The following is a 23,015-nucleotide window of genomic DNA, read 5'->3' on the forward strand; positions in this document are numbered from 1 at the left end:
TTACAGCATTCCTTCTTTTAAAGGCACTTCAGGAGAACTTGATGAGCTCCTCTTGACTGGTTCTTGATATTTCAATTGTCCTGCTGTGGGCCTGGGCCCCATGAGGCAGTCACTGTCCAGGAGATGGAAACTTAGGCCCTTTGAGGAACAGGACCTGTTTTATAACATGCCAGGGCGTGTTAGAGTGGCTGTTCTGGTGCTCGTCCTCTCATGGACCCTCACTGTCCCTTCCCTACTGTCAATCGCCTGTCCTTTTCTATCACAATAGCAGTTCCCACAATAAACCTTGAATACCATTCCATAGCAACACATAGTTTTATGTTTTTTTTAACAACAAAAAGATTCCCAATATATTTAAAATTACACTTATTCATTTTTACCCAAACCAATATTGCTAAAAACAGGCTTTGGAATTAAATAGAACTGGAGGTAAATCCAGACTCCACCACTTGGAGTAGAGACCTAATCAAGTTATCTCACTCCTCCTTCCTTATCTGTAAAGGGATATAGTAGTCTTTAGGGCTGTCCTGATCTTTTAATGAGTAAATGGTTCAAAGGGTCTAATATACAGAGTAAGCACCCAGTGAAGTTCAGATGTCTACCTCTCCTGGATTGTTGACCATTTGAAGTTGATTAACTACCTAAAACAGAAAAACAAAGCTGTATTGTTATTATTGATTACTATTGTCATTGTTTGTAGTAGACTTCTGCTCTGAAAAATTAAAGACTGAAAAGTACATGCCAGAGTAGGGGAACTAAGATTTTTTTCAGGTAGCTAAGCCTAAGAACCAGGGCACCAAGACAGGAAAATGAGAGAATAGAGAAATAAGGGAATTGAGAAAGCAGGGAGAAAGTATCCAGTTTTATTGTCAGCAAAGTGATCCAATTTGAACAGTTTAGGCCAAAATTTGGAGCCCGAGAACTGGGAATGTGATCAATGGCAGAGTGCTTGCTTGGCACGTTGTGAGACCCTGGGTTCCATCTTCAGCACTGCAAAAAATAGAAATAAGGGCTGGGGAGCTAGCTCAGTCGGTAGAGTGCTTGCCTTGTAAGCACAAGGCCCTGGGTTCGATCCCCAGCACCACAAAAACAAAAAATAAATAAATAAAAATAAAAAAGGAACCTGAGACGTTACATTAACATACAGCATATTTGCTTATCTCTTATGTTGCCACATTTATCAGGAAATTATTTTGGAACACCACTCCCTGTGTCACTTGTGTGGATTGAATTGTGTGCTCCCTCTCCCCCCCACCAAATTCACGTGTCGAAGCTCCAGCCTCTCAATGAGATTGTATTTGAAGTTAGGGCCTTTATGGAGGTGATGAAAATTAAATGAGGTCATGAAAGTGTGGTCCTCATCCAATAGGACCAGTGTCCTTATAAGAAGAGAGACACCAGAGCGCTCTCCCTCTCCCTCGTGTGGAAAGGCTGCATGAGGACACGTTGAGAAGGTGGCTGTTTACAAACCAGAAGAGACCCTTCACCAAAAACCAAACCTGTAGCACCTTTGTCATGGACTTCTACCTTCCAAAACAATGGAAAATAAATGTCTGTTGTTTAAGCCTCTCAGGTAAGGCATTTTGTTATGGGAGCCTGAGCAGACTAATATACTACTAAAGGGGTCCCTGCCCCCACTCCAGCCACCCCGATAGCACAACCAGAAAACAAGCTCTCGCTTTAGTTGAGAAATTTTTCAAGAAGTTAGTGATTGACAGTTAAATAAACTTCTGTGGCTGTAATTGAATTTAATCTCCTTATTTTACAAATTAGGAAAATGAGGCCAAAAGAACAGGAGTCAACTCTGTCACAACTGAGCCGAAATGGGGTTTAATCAGGTGCCCAGAGCACTCAGCATTACACCCCCGCTGCTTTCCATCCACAGGTCTTCTCCACTCCTGGGACCATCTGGCCTGGAACAGGGGAGGAGAGGGAAGAAACCCTTCACCCTCACCTCCCTCCCATAGTCTCATCTCCATGAAGACGCCAAGTCATCTCCAAGAAGAGGCCAAGGTCTCAGGGACACTCTCTTTTCTGAACCTAAAAGAGGACTCTCCAAAGAAGTCCTTGTCCTCTCTTATTTAAGAATAGTGTACTTCACTCAGTGAAATGAATGATAGGCTAGACCTCACACTCTTTAAGCAAAAAAACTTTCTAGGTGGAAAAATCAGCACTCAAACATTTAAAGATGGGGAAAGCTCTCATATAGGAAGTTAGGGTTTATAGACATGACTTTTCACAAGACAACCCCAAGTACTGCCTGTATGTTTGCCCTATGTGTTGCCTTAAATTTCTCCCTATATAATACATCTATTGATCTAGACACACACATGCCTGCACATCATATTGAAGATTTAAGATGCCTGTAACAAAGACTACTGCCCATACAACAGCCATTCTCCCATTCTTTTCTGGTAACAACCCCCCCTAAATTGTTGATCAAATATATGTGCCCAGGGGCTGGAGTTGTGGCCCAGTGGTAGAGCACTTGCCTGGCATGTGTGAGGCCCTGAGTTGGATCCTCAGAACCTCATATAAATAAATAAATAAAATTTAAAAAGATACATTGACAACTAAAAAATATTTGTGCCCAGTTTTATAGTTCCCAATCATTCTTGCAGATTTCCCTTCTATAAGTGGGTACAGTTGGTTAAGTTCTTTTAAAAGAACTGACTCAGCCTGCAGGTGTGTATTTTGCTTATAGTTCCCTTTTTCCTGTTGCCTGGAATATGGATATGATAGCTAAACTACATCAGCCATTTTCTGAGCATGAGGTACTCTCAGGATGGACGCCATGAGAAAGAGCTAAGAAAGGAGGAGTAACAAAGGAGTCAAAGTCCTCAGTGACAATGAGGCCATCAGTGGAACATTCGACTGGAATCTCAACTTACTTTACATGACAGAAAAACATAGCCTTTTGGAACCTCAAATATTTTGGATTTCTATTACATGAACTCGCTGGAATACATGCTCCATGAAAGCAGAAACTTTTCCTGTTACGTTCACTGGTATATCCTAAGGAAATGCAGCTGTAGAATGAATGCATCCAGTTAGTATGCCTAAGCTCTCACCTTATTGTTTGCAATATTGCAAAGAATAAAAGGAATATTCTGGAGATTTTTGAAATGCTAAATAGGGGTTAATAAAATATTGAAGTAAGCAAACATGAAGCAGCTGGGACCTTGGCAAAGAGTGTGCAGGAAGATTTATCCAATCTAGGCTAAAAATAGTGTGGTCTCCCTGGGAAGGACAGAGGCTAGTCCAGCTGGGGTAAACTGTTTACAGTGATCCCAGCCACAAAAAGAATTCTGAGAGCTTGAGATCCTAGCTGCTGCTTACCAAGCAATATGTGATCAGAGCATTGTAAAATATTTTATACCATCTGCGAGGGTTTTCTAAAGTACAAACAAATAAACACATATGCAAATAAAACACAATCTTACATTGCATTTTGTACACCTTGAAGAGAAGTCTAGGTCTAATTTTTTTGTGTGTTTCCAGTGCCTGGAAGAATGCCCAATATGTGGTAAACACTCCATAAACATTTGACGACTTGAGTTAACTGGAAAATTAAGGAATAAGGGACATGAAATATCCCTTATCTTTTCCCATCTCTCTCCTCCCCTTCCCACACCTGCACTTTCCAAGGGGAGCCCCCGTTTGCTAGGGGTATTTATGGAAATAGAACTAAGGACTACTGAAATTCTATCACTAGAAGTATATTCCCTATAGGTTTATAAATTGATTACTTAAAGAGTCTCTTATTCCATATATATATATATTTATGTATATATATGTTTGGGGGATATACATGTATATATATAAATAGTATACATAGTACATATATATGCATATATATAGAAATTCCCCCATATGTTGCCTTAAATTTCTCCCTATACAGTACAAATTTTTTGTTCTTTCCTTTCTATAGGGACATACATGTGCCATATGCCCACACTTCATGTTCCTGTGACTTAGACCATTGCCCATGCTATAGTAAGCTATATGCGCTATAGGACAAAGTATACTGAGTTTTAATATCAGTTTGCCTTTTACTTCTACATTCTGTATTTTACTACTCAATCCAAGACTTTTGCTTCTTCTTTCATAAAACAAAAAGTCTGGACCAGAACAATCATTTCTTGCTGGGAGTTCTTGAAGATTAAAGCAGGGTTGGATAAACTATCCTAAAGATTTCAAAAAACCTAGTAGAAAGCCTACATTTCTGTATTCATTGCAGATCAGCCTAAAATTTAAATTTTCTTTCATTTTTAGGCTGAAATTATATGAATATAGCATGGGTATAACGGTTCACTGTTATCTATGTTAACTTCTGACTGACTGTGAAATCATAACATTTCTGGGGCTTGTGGAGAATTAAAAATACTTTTAAAAAGGTTTCTAAGTATTAGGTTGATCTCTATAATTCTTCAGAGCTTAAACACTAAGGCACAGAGCTGCGGTCTGTTACCCACACCTTTGTGTGACTCTTAACAGAAGACCCAAAGAGAAGGAAAGGGCCAGGGCACCTAAGACCCAGGAGAGAAGTCATTTCTTATGACCTGGAGTGTTGCCTCCCCAGACTCCAAACCTTTAACTGCTCTTAGAAAGGGCTCCCTTGGCCAGGTGCAGCGGTGCACACCTGTAATCCCCAGCTGCTCGGGAGACTGAGGTGGGAGGATCACAAGTTCAAAGCCAGCCTCAGCAATTTAGTGAGGTCCTAAGCAACTTAGTGAGACCCTGTCTCTAAATAAAATATAAAAAGGGCTGAGGATGTGGCTCAGTGGTTAAGACCCTTGGGTTCAATCCCCAGTACAAAAAAAGAAAAAAAAGAAAAGAAAGGGGCTCCCTTGGTTGTTATAATGTACGTATCTATTACCTGTCCTCTCATCATTTAGGGGTACTTGGCATTTCTCAACTGAGAAACCGTATTTACATAAACCTTCATTGCATCTCAGAGTTGTATAACTTTCAAACTTGGCCAACACCACGGAAGACAATTAACTAATTTAATGTAGGCGGGTATGGCTAGATGTCAGGTTTCTATAAGGACCTACAATTATATTTAAATTGTTTTTATAACTGCTATGGTGACCTCATAAAGACTCTAATTGCAAATATTTACCAACCCACATCATTTTTAAAACTAGTTTATCTTTTCCATAGAGACTGGCAGGAAGTAAAATAATTGAAATATGTGGTCTTTCCATTCAGGTGAATCATTATCCTAGGTAAATTGACAAGTTGCTGCGTTTAAGGCCACACATGGTAGTCAAGGGAAAGAATTCAAAAAAAAAAAAAAAAAAAAAAAAAAAAAAAAGAAGAAGAAAAAAAGAAAAAGAAGAATGGGTAATATTTCCTTTTTCCTTTGAGCCCTACACATCATTGTGCTTGGTACCTAGTAAGTCTTTAATCAGTGTTTGCTAGAGGGAATTTCTAATCATCATCCAAAAACTTTAAGCTTTATCTTCAAATATAGAATACTTGGACTGATTGATGAGCTTAGAGGCCCTAGGAGTTTGTAATTATGAGCTAATTGTCTACATTGCTCATTTTTTTAATTTATAAATTAAAAAAAAGCCTTTTTATTTGTTCCTTTTAGTTTCATTCCTTGTTTTTATGTCAATCCTCACTTATTATTTTAGTTATACCTCTTTGTAAAAAAATAGAATCTGGTAATATAAACAGTATAGCTATGTGAAAAACAGCATAGCAATTCCTCAAAAAATCAAATATGGAATTACCATATAATCTAACAATTCTACCTTTGAGTATGTATCCAAAAGAATTGAAAGCAGGAACTCAAACAGATTTTTGTTCATATCAGAATTAGTCATAATAGTTGGAAGGTAGAAGGAACCTAATGTCTATAAACAAATGCTTTGGACTGAATTTTTTGTTTCCCCCAAATTTGTATATTGAAATCTAACCATGTTAGATGGTGTTAAGAGGTGGGGACCTTGGCAGGTTCTTAGGTTATGAATGGAATTAGTTCCTTCATAAAAGGGACTGGATAAAGAGACTCCTTGCCTTTTCTATCTCATGAGGACCTAGCATGAAGGTGCCATTCATGAACCAGAAAGTGGGCCTTCTCCAGACACCCAATCTGCTAATGCCTTGATCATGGACTTCCCAGCCTCCAGAACAGTAAGAAATAAATTTCTTTTGTTTACAAACTAACCAGTCTATGGTATTTTGTTATGGTAGCCTGAACAGACTAAGACAGATGACTACATAAACAAAATGTGGGTTATAGTAGAATACTATTCAGCCTTAAAAAAGAAAGATATTCTTACACAGATGGACTTTGAAGACAATATGGTAAGAGAAATAAGCCAGACACAGAAGGACAAGTACTTCATGATGCCAGTTACATGAGGAATCTAGTCAATTGCCAGGCTGAGGTGATGAGGGAATGGGGAGTTATGTTGTTTAACGGGAAAGAAGTTTCAGTTTGGTGAGATGCAAAAGTACTGGAAATGGATGGTGATATTTCTACAACAATATGAATGTACTTGATGTCACCGAGCCATATGCTTAAAATGGTTAAAATGGTAACTTTTATGGAATGTGTATTTTACCACAATAAAAAAAAATTAGAATCTTAACTAGAGTGTTGGTATAGGAAACATTTACTGTACCTCTCCCACAAAATCTGCAAGTGGTTGATATAATATGAACATAGAAGAAAATACATTTAATTTTTTTCCTTGCTTTTTGGGAAAACAACAGTTAAGAGCACAGGGCTTTGGACTTAGAGACCTGGGATAGAACTTAAGCCCTGTACTTTTTAACTTGTGTGATGAGGAGAGTCTGATGTCTACTTGTCTACTTTCAGCTCTTGAATTGGATTGATATTTTAGGTGAAGCTTCATCTGTAATGACAACCCAGTCCATCGTTCAAATGGCTGGATGATTATGGGCACCTCTTCTGTAAGCTCAGCTCAACAAAACTTCACTGAGTATGATAAATGGTTCCTTCACATCTCCAATCAAGATACCATCTCCCTCAAATGAGGATTAAATAGTATGTAAGCTCTCAATTGGTAGAGATTATTTTAGTTGTATGCTTTCTGGGTTGGCTCAATTACTAAGTTTATTTCATGCAGAAAATTTAACCCTCCAGGTCCCATGTCATTCTTAATTCCCTCTCTCAATCTCTTTCACTATCACTGAGAAATGAGCATTTCCCCAATGCTGTCAGTACTTTGCTAATTCTTTGCTCATGTACTTCCTAAAAGAACTGAGAAAAATAATGGACCCTGTGTACATTTTATGTTGCCTCCTAACATGTCTTCTTACACATTTTAATATCTGAAAATGATGTAATTTCAACCCTATGGAAAACTAACTTCACTTTCAAAGTAAAAATATTTATCACTCTTAAATGTGTCCAGTGGATTTCAAAAACAACAGCCCTTTGATATGCACTATTATTGTATTAGTTATCATCTATTGCTGTGAAACAAATTGTCCCTAAACTCAGCAGTTGAAAACAATCATTTATTATCTCACAGTTTCACTGGATCAAAAAAGAGTCTCACAAAACTGCAATCAAGCTGTTAGCCAGAGCTCTGTTCTCATCTGAAAGTGTCCTCCCAAACTCACTCACATGATTGTTGGCAGGAGTCAGGTCCCTGCTGGCTAATGGCCAAGGCCTCCCTGTTTCTTGCCACACTGGGCTCTCCATACAGCAGTTCACAATATGCCAGCTGGCTTCTGTGAGAGCAAGCAAGGGAGACACTGCCAGACCATGAGCAGAAAGGAATCCCACTGTTTCTGTACCCTCACCTTGGAACTCACAGCCATCACTCTTTGTTATAAGCGAGTCAATAAACCAAGCCCCCTTTCGTAGGGATGGGATTATGCAAGATCAAAATACCAGGGGGATATCTTCCAGAAGTGGCATAGCACTATTATCATTTAAAAAAAAAAATGCTTAAACAAGGTCATATTTAATGGAATTTTTGCTATTTCTTCTCTTTTTCCATCCTTTATCCTTTGAATTTTTTTCTAATATAACATATATTTATACTTGGAATTATTTTACTGACCTCCTAATTCTGTATCACTATAAGAAAATTACATTTATAAACTGAAATTTTAATTTAAAAAAATTTCCAATAGCCATAGGACATATGACTGATTATAATGATTATTTTTTAGATTGAATTATCATTCATTTATTATTAGCACTACTGGTAGTAGAATTATGAGTACATAGCATTATTGATCAAAACTACATAAACATAATAAAATTTGATTAACAGTTATTAAATACAAAAAGCAAAATGCCATGGAAAATACTTCACTTACTGCAAAGGGCCTGTTTATTTTTTTCAGTGTTGATCAAAACTACATAAACATTTAATAAATTTTTTTTTTTCTTTTTGCAGTGCTGGGGATCAAACCCAGGGCCTTGTATTTGCAAGGCAAGCACTCTACCGACTAAGCTATAGCCCCAGCCCTTAGTAAAATTTGATTAATAATTATTAAATACAAAAAGCAAATTGCCATGGAAATGCTTTGCTTAGTGCAAAGGGCCTGTTTATTTTTTTCACTTAGTTTGTTTATTCTTTCTTAAGTATTACTTAGAATGAGTCAGGGCCATTAATTAGTAAATGAGAAGAAAATAAAATGCTTATTAAGGACTATTATTAAAGTGCCTTATTTTCAGGAGAACCCCAATCCTATTCCAGTGAAACCAATCCAAACTTAAGAGGTTCATGGGAAGAATAAGAAATGAGGAGAGAATTGGTTGATGAATGATAAAAGTCCAAGTAAAAATTAATATAGACTTAGGGTATGCAACAAACTTGTAGAAAAATAACAAAATGTTTTCTTTGCAAGTCTGAATAAATGTTCATGTAAATAGAAAATTCCAACTTACCTTGTAAAATATGTACATACAGAAAACCTCCCCTCTACACTAGCAGCACAACAAAGATACATTTGTAAAGGGTACAAATGAGAAAGTTTGTAATAGAAGAAAACACATTCCTGAATTTCTCTGTTTTCACAAATTTGGAGGGATGGAAATTCTCATCACTCTTTTCTCCTGATGCTGCACATTTTGGCTCAACATTAAGAGGGACTCTGTTTATGAGAGACACACTTGCAAGTGGGGTGGTCAGCATCATGGTTATATACAGGTGACACACTGTAATTTCTGCATTTATCTATTAATGATCATAAATGGTGTGATAAAATTGCCAAATTTTGTTGGTAGAATAAATATGGAAGGTTTTTATTGTCCAATTATTGTCACCCACTCTTTCTTATCCAGTCTCCTTGATGCTGGGAACTAGGAATACTGACAGGAGCAGTCTCTCATTTGGATACTTATGAAGTGTTACAAGTGTTAGAAATGCTGAGGATTTAGGAAAAGCTGATGCGAATAATGCTGTGGAATACACGAAAAAGCAGGTTAAGGTAGATAATTCTACCTTAACATCATTCTTAATGGAGAAAAACTGAAACCATTCCCTTTAAAAACGGGAACAAGACAGGGATGTCCTCTTTCACCACTTCTATTCAACATTGTCCTCGAAACTCTAGCCACAGCAATTAGGCAGACTAAAGAAATTAAAGGGCTACGAATAGGAAAAGAGGAACTTAAGCTGTCACTATTTGCGGATGACATGATTCTATATTTAGAGGATCCAAAAACCTCCTCCAGAAAACTTCTAGACCTCATCAATGAATTCAGCAAAATAGCAGGCTATAAAATCAACACGCATAAATCTACAGCATTTTTATACGCAAGCGATGAAACAGCTGAAAGGGAAATGAGGAAAACAACTCCATTTGCAATAGCCTCAAAAAAAATAAAATACTTGGGTATCAATCTAACCAAAGAGGTAAAAGATCTCTACAATGAAAACTACAAAACACTGAAGAAAGAAATTAAGGAAGACCTTAGAAGATGGAAAGATCTCCCGTGTTCTTGGATAGGCAGAATTAATATTGTCAAAATGGCCATACTACCAAAAGTGCTATACAGATTCAATGCAATTCCAATTAAAATCCCAATGACGTACCTCACAGAAATAGAGCAAGCAATCATGAAATTCATCTGGAAGAATAAGAAACCTAGAATAGCTAAAGCAATCCTTAGCAGGAAGAATGAAACAGGGGGTATCACAATATCAGAACTTCAACTATACTACAAAGCAACAGTAACAAAAACAGCATGGTATTGGCACCAAAATAGACAGGTAGATTAATGGTACAGAACAGAGTACATGGACAAAGGTGCCAAAAATATGTAATGGAGAAAAGATAGCCTCTTCAACAAATGGTGCTGGGAAAACTGGAAATCCATATGCAACAGAATGAAACTAAACCCCTATCTCTCACCCTGCACAAAACTCAACTCACAATGGATCAAGGACCTTGAAATCAGACCAGAGAACCTGCATCTGATAGAAGAAAAAGTAGGTCCAAATCTTCACCTTGTTGGCTTAGGATCAGACTTCCTTAACAGGACTCCCATAGCACAAGAAATAAAAGCAAGAATCAATAACTGGGATAGATTCAAACTAAATAGCTTTCTCTCAGCAAAGGAAACTATCAGCAATGCAAAGAGAGAGCCTACAGAGTGGGAGAATATCTTTGCCTCTCATCCTTCAGATAGAGCACTAATTTCCAGAATATATAAAGAACTCAAAAAACTCTACACCAAGAATACAAATAACCCAATCAACAAATGGGCTAAGGAAATGAACAGACACCTCACAGAAGAAGATGTACAAGCAATCAACAGATATATGAAAAAATGTTCAACATCTTAGTAAGAAGAGAAATGCAAATCAAAACTACACTAAGATTCCATCTCACCCCAATTAGAATGGTGATTATCAAGAACACAAGCAACAATAGGTGTTGGCGAGGATGTGGGGAAAAAGGTACACTCATACATTGCTGGTGGGACTGCAAATTAGTGCAGCCACTCTGGAAAGCAGTGTGGAGATTCCTTAGAAAACTTGGAATGGACCTACCATTTGACCCAGCTATCCCACTCCTCGGCTTATACCCAAAGGACTTAAAATCAGCATACTACAGAGATACAGCCACATCAATGTTCATAGCTGCTCAATTCACAATAGCCAGACTATGGAACTAACCTAGATGCCCTTCAATTGATGAATGGATAAAGAAACCGTGGTATATATACAATGGAATATTACTCAGCTATAAAGAATAATAAAATTATGGCATTTGCAGGCAAATGGATGAAATTGGAGAATATCATATTAAGTGAGATAAGCCAATCTCAAAAATCCAAAAGAGGAATGATCTCACTGATAAGTGGATGATGACACTTAATGGGGGGTGGGAGTGGGACAAGAATGGAGGAAGGAGGGACTGTATAGAGGGAAAAGAGAGGTGGGAGTGGTGGGGGGGAGGAAAAAATAATGGAATGAATCAAACATCATTACTCTTGTAAATTTGCATATGAATATGCAAAAAAAAAAAAAAAAGAATTACCCGGGTATTTGCCTGATAAAAGTGCGAACTTTGCTTGAGGTTGCCCCATTTTCCTTAGATGAACTGAAAACATCTCCCCTGGAGAGGCCAGTAGGCTGAAATCCACATCTGGATGTCTAGGTACTTTAGAAATGAGAAATCAGAATAAACCCATGCTCTGAAGGATAATGGAACTATCTGTTTGAAAGGGAGAATTCCAATGAAGCAGAAGGCAATGAGTAGATGCTAGATTGGTTTTTGTCTTTATTTTTATACTTATTATACTTTTTCTAGTTCTATAAGATAACATTCAATGTAAACAATGTGGATATTTCATAAAAATTAAATGAGGAAAAATAGGCACCTTCAGGTTTATTGCCAGGAGATAAGTGCTGTAAACATTTGAGGTTTTCCTTTCATGATTTTTAAATTTGTTCTTTTTAGTTATACATGACAGTAGAATGTATTTTGGCATATCATACATACATGGAATACAACTTCCCATTTTTGTGGTTGTACACAATGTGGAGTTTCACTGATCGTGTATTCATATATGAACATAGGAAAGTTATGTCTGATTAATTTTACTGTCTTTTCTATTCCCATCCCACTCCCTTCCTCCCATTCCCCACTGTCCAATCCAGTGAACCTCCCCTACCCTCCAATTGTGAGTTAGCACCTCATATCAGAGAGAATATTTGGTCTTTGTTTTTTTGGGGATTGGCTTATTTCACTTAGCATGATAGTCTTCCAGTTCCATTCATTTACTGTCAAATGCCATAATTTCCTTCTTCTTTATGACTGAGTAATATTCCATTGAGTATATGCACCACATTTTCCTTATCCATTCATCTATTGATAGATTTGAAATATTCATAAACATTTGGTTTACAGTGTAAGATCATCTCATCTGTTTTACACATAAAAATAACTTTTAAAAAACTTGAAATGCAGAATCACACAAACATATTTGAAGCCTGTTGAATTGGAAATGGCATTCAGAAGTCTCAGGGCTCATGAATCTGAGAAATGTATGTCCCAAATATTATTTAATTAAAATTAAAAAGTTTTGGTAAAGTACATGAAATATAAAGAATTGGAGCTGAATATTTCACCAGAAATTGTTCAGAAAGGGTGACTATGACTGTATCTGTATGAAGGCAAAAGAGATGAAATTTGTTTAAGCCCAAAAAAATAAAAAAGAAATTTGACAGTCCACAGGAGAACAGAAACTTCAAAGGGACTTCAAAGATGGGAAATAGACAAGAAACTTCAAAGAGAGAAAAAAATGGCAGCTTTAAATCTTATCTAATAGAAAAGTCTCTGACTTTATAAAGATAGGGACTGAATCAACAGACCCTCAGCCCTTTCTTTGGTAGAATGATTTTTGGTTTTTTTTTTTTTTTTTTTTTAAATCAAATTTGGGTATTTTTACATTAAACACAAATATGTAAAGGGATAAAATATTCTATAATGGATCAGGGAAATTTCATTTTACCTTACCTTTAGTTTTATTTACTTTTGAAACAGGGTCTTACTATGTTGCCCAGGCTGGCCTCAAACTCCTAGGCTCAAGTAATCCTCCTGCCTCAGTCTCCAGAGCAGTTGGGATTGTACTCATGTGCCACCTGCCTGGCAGAATTTCTTTTCTTTCTTTTTTCTGCGTTACTGGGGATTGAGCCCAGCACATGCTAAGCAAGCATTCTTCCACTGAGCTAAATCTCCAGCCCTTCTTGAAAGCTTGTTTGGAGGTTCTAGCCAGGGAGTGCAGCTACTCAGTATGACCTTGACTTAGAACCTCTATCTGGGAAGGTCGTCTTCTTCAACCAAGCACGCAGCTGCCGCTTCCGAGGGACGACGTATGTGGAGCGGTGAGGGAGGAAGGGGACACCCACCTAGCCAGCTACTTCAGCCGAATCAACCCTGGAGAGCAATGGCATGACAGATGTCTCAGCCAGATCGTCCTCACATCCCCAGCCCTTCTTTTATTCTATTCTGGGTCTTGCTGAGTTCTCCAGGCTGACCTCTTGCTTTGATTCCTCTGCCTCCCGCGCAGCTGGAATTACAGGTGTGCTGACATCACATCCAGCTATTTTTGCCTTACTTTTTAAGGAATATGGTTTCATTGGCTTTCCCAGTAGCAATACCACAGTTATAAGATAATACAGAAGTGGGAATTGGGGCAGAGCATATTTGACTGCATTTGGAACTGTGCACTAAAATCACATAGTTATGTGTTATGTAAATGCTGTAAAAAGTATGGGGTTTCATGGTTGGGAGAGGAATATTTAAAGGAGCTTTGAGCCAGAATATAGGCATACATCTATAAGCCCAGCTGTGTGGGAGACTGTGGTGGGAGGATCCCAAGTTTGAGTCCATTTTGGGGAACTTAGCAAGAACCTGTCCCAGAATCTTTTTTTTTTTTTTTCAAAAAGCGATGGGGATGTAACTCAGTGTAGTGGATTTGCCTAGCGTGTGCCAGGATTTGGGTTTTGGGATTCAATCTTCAGTAATGTCAAAAAAAAAAAAAAAAAAAAAAAAAAAAAAGAGAAAGAAGTAAAAAAGAAAGAAGGAGGAAAGGAATGAATTGGTTTATGAGATTGTAGCTAGTATGAATACATAGGTCAGGCTAGAAATTTAGTCAAGATTTCTACAGTCTTGAGTCAGAAATTTATTCTTTTCCAGGAACTCTCAATCTTTGCTCTTAAGATTTTCACCTAGCTGGGGCGTCACTGGTGCATGCCTATAATCACAGCAGCATGGGAGGCTGAGGCAGGAGGATTGAAAGTTTGAGGCCAGCCTCAGCAACTTAGTAAGACCCTATCTCAAATGAAAAATAAAAAGGGCTGTGAATGTAGCTCAGTGATAAGGCACCCCTGGATTCAATCCCCAGAAGCACCCCACCCCCCTCCCAAAAAAAAGAGTTTTCGGCTGATTGGATGAGGTCCATGCACTTCACAGCATTAAAGTATGGAGGATAAGCAACTTGGGAGACTGTGGCAGGAGGATTCCAAGTTCAAAGCTAGCCTCAGCAGCTTAGTGAGGCCCTCAGCAACTTAGCGAGATTTTGCCTCAAAGGGGCTGGGGATGTAGCTCGGTGATTAAGGACCCCTCAGTTCAATGTCTGGTACAAAAATAAGTTTGGACAATCAAAGCCAACTAGTTGTAAATGTTAATCACTCTATAAGGTATTTTCAAGGCAACATCTAGACTATTGCTTTCCCAAAGAACTGCTCAATCTTGCTTTCTCTATACTCCTATCTACTTCTATTATTCTTCTGTTTTATTTTGAAGCAAATTCCAGACATTATTCCATCCATAAACATTTCTTCAAGCATTTTTCCAAGGTAAGGATGCTTTGTAAAGCCCACAATAGTTATTATCATTTAAAATTTAAAAAAAACATTTATTTCTTAATTTCATTGAATGTTCAGTCAGTATTCAAAATTTCAAACATTTTATATCACAATTTTTTTGTTTGTTTATTTGAATTAGAATGTAAATAAGATCCGCACATTGAGATTGGCTAAGATGTTTGTGAATTTCTCTCCATACTGCTATGGTCTGTTTGTCTCCTCACCAAAATTCATATGTTGAAATACTAACTCCAAAGGTGATGGCTGTAGGTGGTGGAGCCTTTGGGAGATGATTAGGGGATGAGGGTAGAGCCTTCAAAACTGGGATTAGGGCTGGGGAGATAGCTCAGTTGGTAGAGTGCTTGCCTTACAAGCACAAGGCCCTGGGTTCAATCCTCAGTACCAAAAAAAAAAAAAAAAAAAACACTGAGATTAGTAAATCTTATGGTTTGGATCTGGAATATTGCCCAAAGGCTGTGTTCTTGAAGGCCTGGTTTCCAACACAGCAATGTTCAGAAGTGGGACTTTTGGTGAGTGATTTATCATGAGGGCTCTAATCTCATTAACTGATTAATCCTTTGATGGATTCATTATCCCCCCCCCCAGATATGAGGAATTGAACCAAGGAGTATTCTTCCTCTGGGCTACATTCCTAGACCTTCTTTTAAATTTTGAGAGAGTCTTGTTAAGCTTCCCAGGCTGGCTTCAAACTTATTATCTTCATCCTCCTGCCTCCATTACTAGGATTACAGGCCTGCACTTTCACACCTAGCTGAGATTCTGAATTTGATGGCATTATTTGGAGGGGGTGTGTTATGGTTTGGATATGAGGTGTCCTCTGAAAGCTCGTGTGTGAGACAATGCAGGAATGTTCAGAGGTGAAAAGATTAGCTTCTAAGAGTGGGTTAATTCATTTGATGGAATAAGTTTCAGAAGGTATGCCTTAGGAATTACATTATCACTGGTTCCTTGAACTCAAGCTCTTCCTGCTTTCCGGCTGTCATGAACTGGGCAGCTTTCCTCTGCCATACCCTTCTTCCATGATGCTCTGCCTCATCTTAGGCCCAGAGAAATGAAGTCAGCCAAACATGGACTGTGAACCAAAATAAACTTTTCGTCCTGTAAGGTGTTCTTGGCAGGTGTATTGGTCATAGTGACACAAGGCTGACCAAGACAAGGTGGGGCCTATTTGAAGCAAGTGTGCCACTGGGACTATTATCTTGTCCCTGGCCTTTCCCACCCCCATCTCCTTCCTGACTGCCATGAGATGAGCAGTTTTCCCCCATCATACCTTCTCCGCCATGATGTTCTCCCTCACCATAAGCCCATAGCAATAAAGCTTAAATCGCTGAAACACCTCCTTTGATTTTTCTCAGGTATTCTGTCAGTGACAAAATCTAATACAGTATGCTTGTAAAAGAGACTGCAGAGAGATAGCTTGACCCTCCTTCCATGTGAGGAAACAGTAAGAAGGCACCTTCTTTGAACAAGAATGTAGACCCTCAACAGACACTGAAAGAGCTAATGTATTGACCTCAGATTTCCCAACCTCCAGGATTGTAAGACATACATTTCTATTATCTATAAACAACTCAGTTATGATATTTTATTATAGTAGCCTGAAAAAACTAAGATGTTTCTTTTTATTTATGGAAACACCAGGATTGTAAATCTGGATTTTGCTGGTTTCATCCTCATGGGGTAATTTAACATGTTCCCTACTGAGACAGACTCTCTTAGAGTTGCCCAGACTGGCTTTGAACTTGGGATCCTCCAGTTTCAGACTCCTGAGCAGCTGGGATTACAGGCATGTGCCACCAACCCTGGCTCCTCTGTTAAATTTAATTGGACCCAGACATTTGTTCAAGTTCAGGATACATTTTTATTTTATTTATTTTAATTTTTGGCAAGACTACTTCACAGGTAGGTGGTAAGTATACCCTCTCTCTAAAAGATAAAGTTTGTTTTTCTCTTTCTGTGATATTGGTAGCCATTAAGTATGGCTTAATTTTAATTTCACAATTTTTCTATGTTTATTAGCTAGGCTAATTTTGCGAAGAGAAACTTTTCTTCATTAAACTATGTGTTTACCCTTGGAAACACTTGGGATGTGAAAAGGAGTATAAATGTTTAATTCTTTCCCTTTATCTTATCAGATGACTAATATCATCCAGTTTTGTTTGTTTGTTTTTGTTTTGTAATGGAGATTGAATCATTTTCACCACTGAGCTATATTCTCAAAACTTTTCTTATTTTTAATTTTGGGTCTCCCTAATTTGCCAAGGCTGGTTTTGAACTTGTGATCCTCCTGCTTCAGCTCCCAAATTGCTGGGATTACAGAGTGTGATATTGTTTTAGTCAGTCAGCTGTTTCGCTATTGTGACTAAAAGACCTAACCAGAACAATCAAAGAGGAAGAAAAGATTATTTGGGGGCTCATGCTTTCAGAGAGCTCAGTCCATAGATAATCTGCTCCATTCCTCAGGGCTTGAGGTGAGTCAGAACATCATGGCAGAAGAGTGTGGCAGAGGAAGCAGCTCACATGATGATCAAGAAGCAGAGAGATTCCACTTGCCAGATGCAAAATATACACCCCAAAGGCACAGTCCCAGGGACCCACCTCCTCCAGTCATACTCTACCTGCCTTCAGTTTCCACTCTGTTAACCCCATCAGGGATTAACTCGCTGATTGGGTTAAGGCTCTCATAACCCAATCATTTCTCCTCGGAACCTTCTTGCATTGTCTCACATATGAACTTTTGGGGGACACCTCACATTCAAACCATAACAGGCACCATGTTTGTCTAATATTCAATCTTAACCAATTTGTTTTTTGTATTTCATTATTAATTCATGAATTTAACTATATTTGATGTGTTTAAATTATTTCCTTATTAATGTTCAAATTATCCCATGTTTGGTCACAGTCTCTGCAGATTGACCTCTGACACAATCCACCAACTAGATACACACTAGATAAATTTGCCTCATTTTATTTTTTTATTTTTAGAGTCTGCCTTTTTAAACTTTAATTTGTTATTACAATTATGTAAAATAATTTTATGTTCCAAAGTAAAAAATCTACAAAATGAGATATATGTCTTCTTGACTGTTTCTTCACTTCTCTTTAAATAACCATTTTTAATTTTTAAAAATAATCCATTGTATTGAGATACCTTTCACATACTACAAATCTGCATACTTCAATATATACAATTCGATTATATACTTCAGTGAGTTTGAGAATTTACACATTTGTGTAACTACTACCAGAATAAAGGCATACAACATTACTACACACTCACATGTCTGTTATACTCATCTCAGGACCCATCTACCAGCCAGATAACTACTCCAATGCTTTCTGTCCCTGAGGTTTATCTTTGTCTTTTCTACATTTCATACTGGTGGAATTATTCATATGTGCACTTCTGTTTTGGGCTTTTTTTGCCTATCACAATGTTTTTATCCATGTAATTCTATTTATTATTAATTCATTCCAGTTAAAATATTAAAACAGTTTTATTGAGGTATAAATGACATTCAATAAACTGTGCAGATTTATGGCATATGATTCGGTAATGTGCAGAAGAGATTTAACATAGCAGGCCTGAGATTGCTATTCTTAGAAAGGTCAACTTTCTTTTTTCTTCCTTTTTTTTTTTAACAATAGTGGGAAATAAATCCAGTTCTACTGCTGAGCTACACCCCAACCCTTTTTATTTTTTGAGACAGGATCTTACTAAGTTGCTAAGCTTGGTCTTAAACTTGTGATCCTCCTGCCTCAGCCTCCTGAGTAGCTGGGGTTCCACAGTGAAATGTCAACTTTCAAGCTGGACTTTGGACTTACCATTCCGTGATAAGAGAAGCTTACTGTGCCTAAACTGCACAAACAACACGGCCTATACTGAACACTTGCTTTCCTTCTGGGAGTCTGGAATTTTTGTAAAATCACTCAGTCCTTAATGAGGTCCCGTGGCAGATAATTTCACATACGTTGTCACAACTCGTTACTGGGGGGATTGCGTGTGTCTGGGTGACTCCACAGAGAAAAAATTCCTAGATTTTTGTGCCTGACTTGCTCTGACTTTATTTCATGTGCTTTTTCCTTTTCATGGTTCTGTTGGACTTCTTTCCACCTTAATAATGCATAGCATAAATACGACCACATGCTGAGTACTGTGAGTCTTCCTAGGAAATCACTGAACTTGGAAGTGAACTTCAGGATCCCTAACAGAGACAAGACGTGATATTATATATATATAATATTTATAATATATATTTATATATTTATATATATTTATATATAAACATGTATATAAATATATATAATATATATACACACTCACATGTTTACTATGTTTCTATTACTTCAAGTTTACTGGTCTTGTCTTCTTCGGTGTCTAACCTGCTATTAATGCCATCCGACTTAATTTTAATGTTATGTACTCTACTTTTCACATCATTCCCTTTGGTTCTACTATGTCTTCATTTCTTTCTTTATTATGTTCCTGTATTCTTCTGAATTCTTAAGTACTTCTGCTTTTTTTTTTTTTTTTTCCCCTGTACTGGGGATTGAACTAGGTGGTGCTTTACACTGAATTACGTCTCCAACCCTTCTTTTTATTTTATTCAGTTATTTTGCAGTACTGGGTATCAAATCCAGGGCCACATTATGTGAGGCAAGTGCTCTACCACTGGGCTATATCCCCAGCTCTTATTTTTTGAGACAGGGTCTTGCTAAATTGCTGAGCCTGGTCTTGAACTTATGATCTCCTGACTTAGCCTTTCCAATCACTGGGATTACAGGCATGTGCCTGAAACTTGCACTAATAGTTGTTTTAATGTCTTTCGACTGCTAATTCCATCATCTCTGTCACTTCTGGGACTGTATCTTTGATTTTTGTTAATGATCATTTTTTTTTCTGGTTTGGTAAATTTTGATAAAAATCAAAATTTGTCAGATGGTATTTTACTTTATTCAATAGTCTATTTTATTATATTTCTTTAAAGGGTATTACACATATTTTTCTGGCAAGTAGTTACTTATGGGTGAATTTTCTTGTTTTTAAGCCCATCTATAACAAGTTCCTTTATTCTAGGAATAATCTAGTGTTACTTTCAAGTCATGGCTCTTCTGGGTCTCCTTCAAATGCTCTGTGGATTCAATAAAGTCTTTCTACCCTGGCTAAAGTGGGTGGGAGGTAGTTAATTATCCCACCTGTGTTGGCTCTGGGTGTTGTTTATTTTAGAGTTCCCAGATAGCTATTCTATGCTTATAGATGGTTTTTCCTGAACTTATGTGGTTTTATTCTACACATATGCAGAGTAGTATTCAGTTAAAGATTCAGAGCCTCTTAAGGAGATTTTTGGAATTCTTTCTCTGCTTCCTCCTCTTGGATATTGTGGATTTTACATTCTAACTGCCTCAGCCTCCACCAATTACAATCGTATTATCCTCAACCAAGGATCACTGGCCTTCAGATTCTCTTTCTTTGCACCATTATCCAGAAATTGCTTCCCAATAGAAAGATCATCTAATACAATCACCCTTTTTCAAAAAAGATTTCCAGTCCTGCACTATTTCTAATATTTGAAAATGAAGAAATAGAAAAGTATATATAAGGCATTACCATTTTAAGAAAGTGAGACACACAAGTGTGTGTGTGTGTGTGTGTGTATTACAAAATACAGTCAGTCGTGCATGCTTATAATCCCAGAGGCTTGGGAGGCTGAGGCAGGAAGATCGCAAGTTCAAAGACAGTCTCAGCAATTTAGTGAGACTAAGCCACTTAGTAAATAAGACCCTGTCTCAAAATAAAAAATTAAAATGTCTGGGGATGTGGCTCAGTGGTTAAGTGCCCCTGGGTTCTGGATTCAATCCCCTGTACCAAAAAACAAAAAACAAACAAACAAACAAACAAAAACAAACCAATAGAATAGAAATACATTACTTTGAAAAATTATTACTTGGATTTCTGATTCCAGCAGAGAAAAGAACAATAGGATGGACTCTATTGCCCAGTTTAAATAACTAGAAAATTGGGGAAAAATTTGGTAACTATAGAGATAATTAATATTCCTCTTCATATCTGCATAGTACTCCACTTAGGAGTTATATCACTATTTATTAAACCAGTCCCTGACTAATGAACACTTGAATGATTTTTAATCTTTTGCTATCACAAATAATACTGAAATGAATAGCCTTGTAAAAATGTTTTCATAAAATTCCCAATGTATCTTTGAGATAAATTTTTAGAAGCGGGATTGCTGGATCAAGGGTCAATTAATATGTAATTTTCCAGATACTAACAAATGTCCTCTGAAGGCATTTTACTGTTTAGCTAACCAGAAATAAAAGGATGCCTATTTTCTCACATCCAGTCTCACAAATGAAATGTGTTGTCAAATGTTTGGATTTTTGCCAACACAGTGAAAAGTGGCATACTAGTATAATTTTAGTTTGCACTCATCATGATAATGTTGAGTTTCTTTGTATATGGTAAGAACCACCTGTACTTCCATGTTTATGACTTGCCTGCCTACAGCTTTCTATTGCTTGTTTGTCTATAGGATTTTGGTCTTTTTTCTTCTATTTTTAGAAACTCAGCTGTGATACCAGTTGCAGATGACATATTATTTGTCTGTCTAGTTTACATATGCCATATAAAGACGTTTTATTTTTATGTTATCAAGTTTATCAATTTTTTCCTTTTCAAGTTCCAGTCCTGAAAGTTTTCCTTATTCCTAAGATGAAAAACAACAAAAAAAGTCCATATACTTATGAAGTACTCATATAGTTTCACTTTTTACAGTTAATATCTTATCCATTTGGAATTTTCCCTGATGTGTGGTGGGGGGAATGAAACCAATTTTATCCTTGTATTGTCATTGGGTGATATGTTTCCTCTGGATTCCTCATCTATAAAGATGGCCGACTTGAGATTTGGATATAAAATACCATAGCAATAAGCTCTTCTTATTTTTCAGGTAAAATGGACTGAAGACATTTGACCATGTCATTTACTAGAAAATGAACTTACCATCAGTGACAGTAATTGTAAGGAACTTCAGGGACGGTGTTCTTGGGCCTGTAATTTGCTTCTTCAGACCTCGTCTATCAATAGGATGCTACTGCATGGCTACGGTCTGAATGTTTGTGTTCCCCCAAATTCACGTTGAAACCTAGTCACCAACACAATAGTATTAAGTACGGCCTTTGGGAATTTGAAATGTAATTCACATTTTTCTCCAGCCTATTTCATAAGACTCATTAATCTCGGTTTGGGAAGTCCAAACCCAGTTACTGTACTTTATTTTTAACTTGGACTAGTTTTCCTACCATTGACGTATTAGCTCTTCCAGAGAAGTTCTCTGGGAATTCACACATCTGTTTTGCTCCCCAAACAAGTTGAGTACTTTTTTGATTGCTCTTAAACAATCCAGGCATTTCTTTTATGTGGTTTAATTTTAAACATAGAATAAGTGACAATTTTCCTCTTTCATCTTGTGAGAAATAATTTGCTGCCCATCTTCTATCGTAAATATATGGCATCTGTGGGGGAAATTTAAAAATCCTAAATAACAATGCTAAATCGTTCAGCAGGTGGAGCTAATCAATTACTCATTAACAGGACAAGCTATTGGAAAATTTAAAATAAAAAGTACCAGAGGTCGACCGGATAAATTTAGCCTGCCATTTCTAAATTTAGCTCCATTGTCACTAATAAACTCCCCTTCCGTTTAGGTCCCGGCTTCAGGGCGCTAGCTGACACCTTTGTGCCCCGCGCCCCGCGGGCCTCCCCTGTGCTTCCAGCGCGGCACGAGGACCAGGTTCACGGTGCGGAGCCGGCCGGGAGCGTCCTGAGGGGGGCGCCGTGGCTGCGAGGAACGGGGACAAGTCTCCGGGGCTGATTCCGGGACCCTCCAGTATTGACTAGAGAGACTTTTTGACGCCATCCTGTTGTCGCGTACTGCAGCTCCTAGGTGTGGGCTCTTGGCCGCGCGCCGCACTCGCGGAAGAGCTGAAGTCCGGGAGCGCGGCGCGGTGGGTTCCGTCCGGGCTCCAGCTTCCCAGCAGCGCCCTCCCCGGGGGCGGGCCTTGACTCCTCGTGCTGCGACGAGTGGGCGGCCAGACGCGGGTGGCGGAGAGGGCGAGCGGCTGCAGGGAGCTGCACAGCCACTGCAA

The 23,015-nt window shown here is 37.9% G+C and overlaps 1 long non-coding RNA gene across 2 annotated transcripts in view; it reads right to left on the reverse strand.

The window, feature by feature from the left end:
- Positions 1-694: 694 nt before the first annotated feature.
- Positions 695-23,015, reverse strand: part of LOC306665028 — a 30,068-nt gene continuing 7,747 nt past the window's right edge. Inside the window, exons 2-4 of one of the 2 annotated variants that reach the window (XR_013764897.1) lie at positions 21,871-22,012; positions 7,613-7,719; positions 695-990 (exon numbers count right to left, since the gene is read on the reverse strand). This is a non-coding gene — a long non-coding RNA (uncharacterized lncRNA). Of the gene's footprint in view, positions 991-7,612; positions 7,720-21,870; positions 22,169-23,015 lie in introns of those variants that run through there. The other variant, XR_013764898.1, reaches the window with a different exon arrangement.

This window comes from Sciurus vulgaris (assembly GCF_902686455.1).
Source record: "Sciurus vulgaris genome assembly, chromosome: 7".
Lineage (NCBI taxonomy): Eukaryota > Metazoa > Chordata > Mammalia > Rodentia > Sciuridae > Sciurus > Sciurus vulgaris.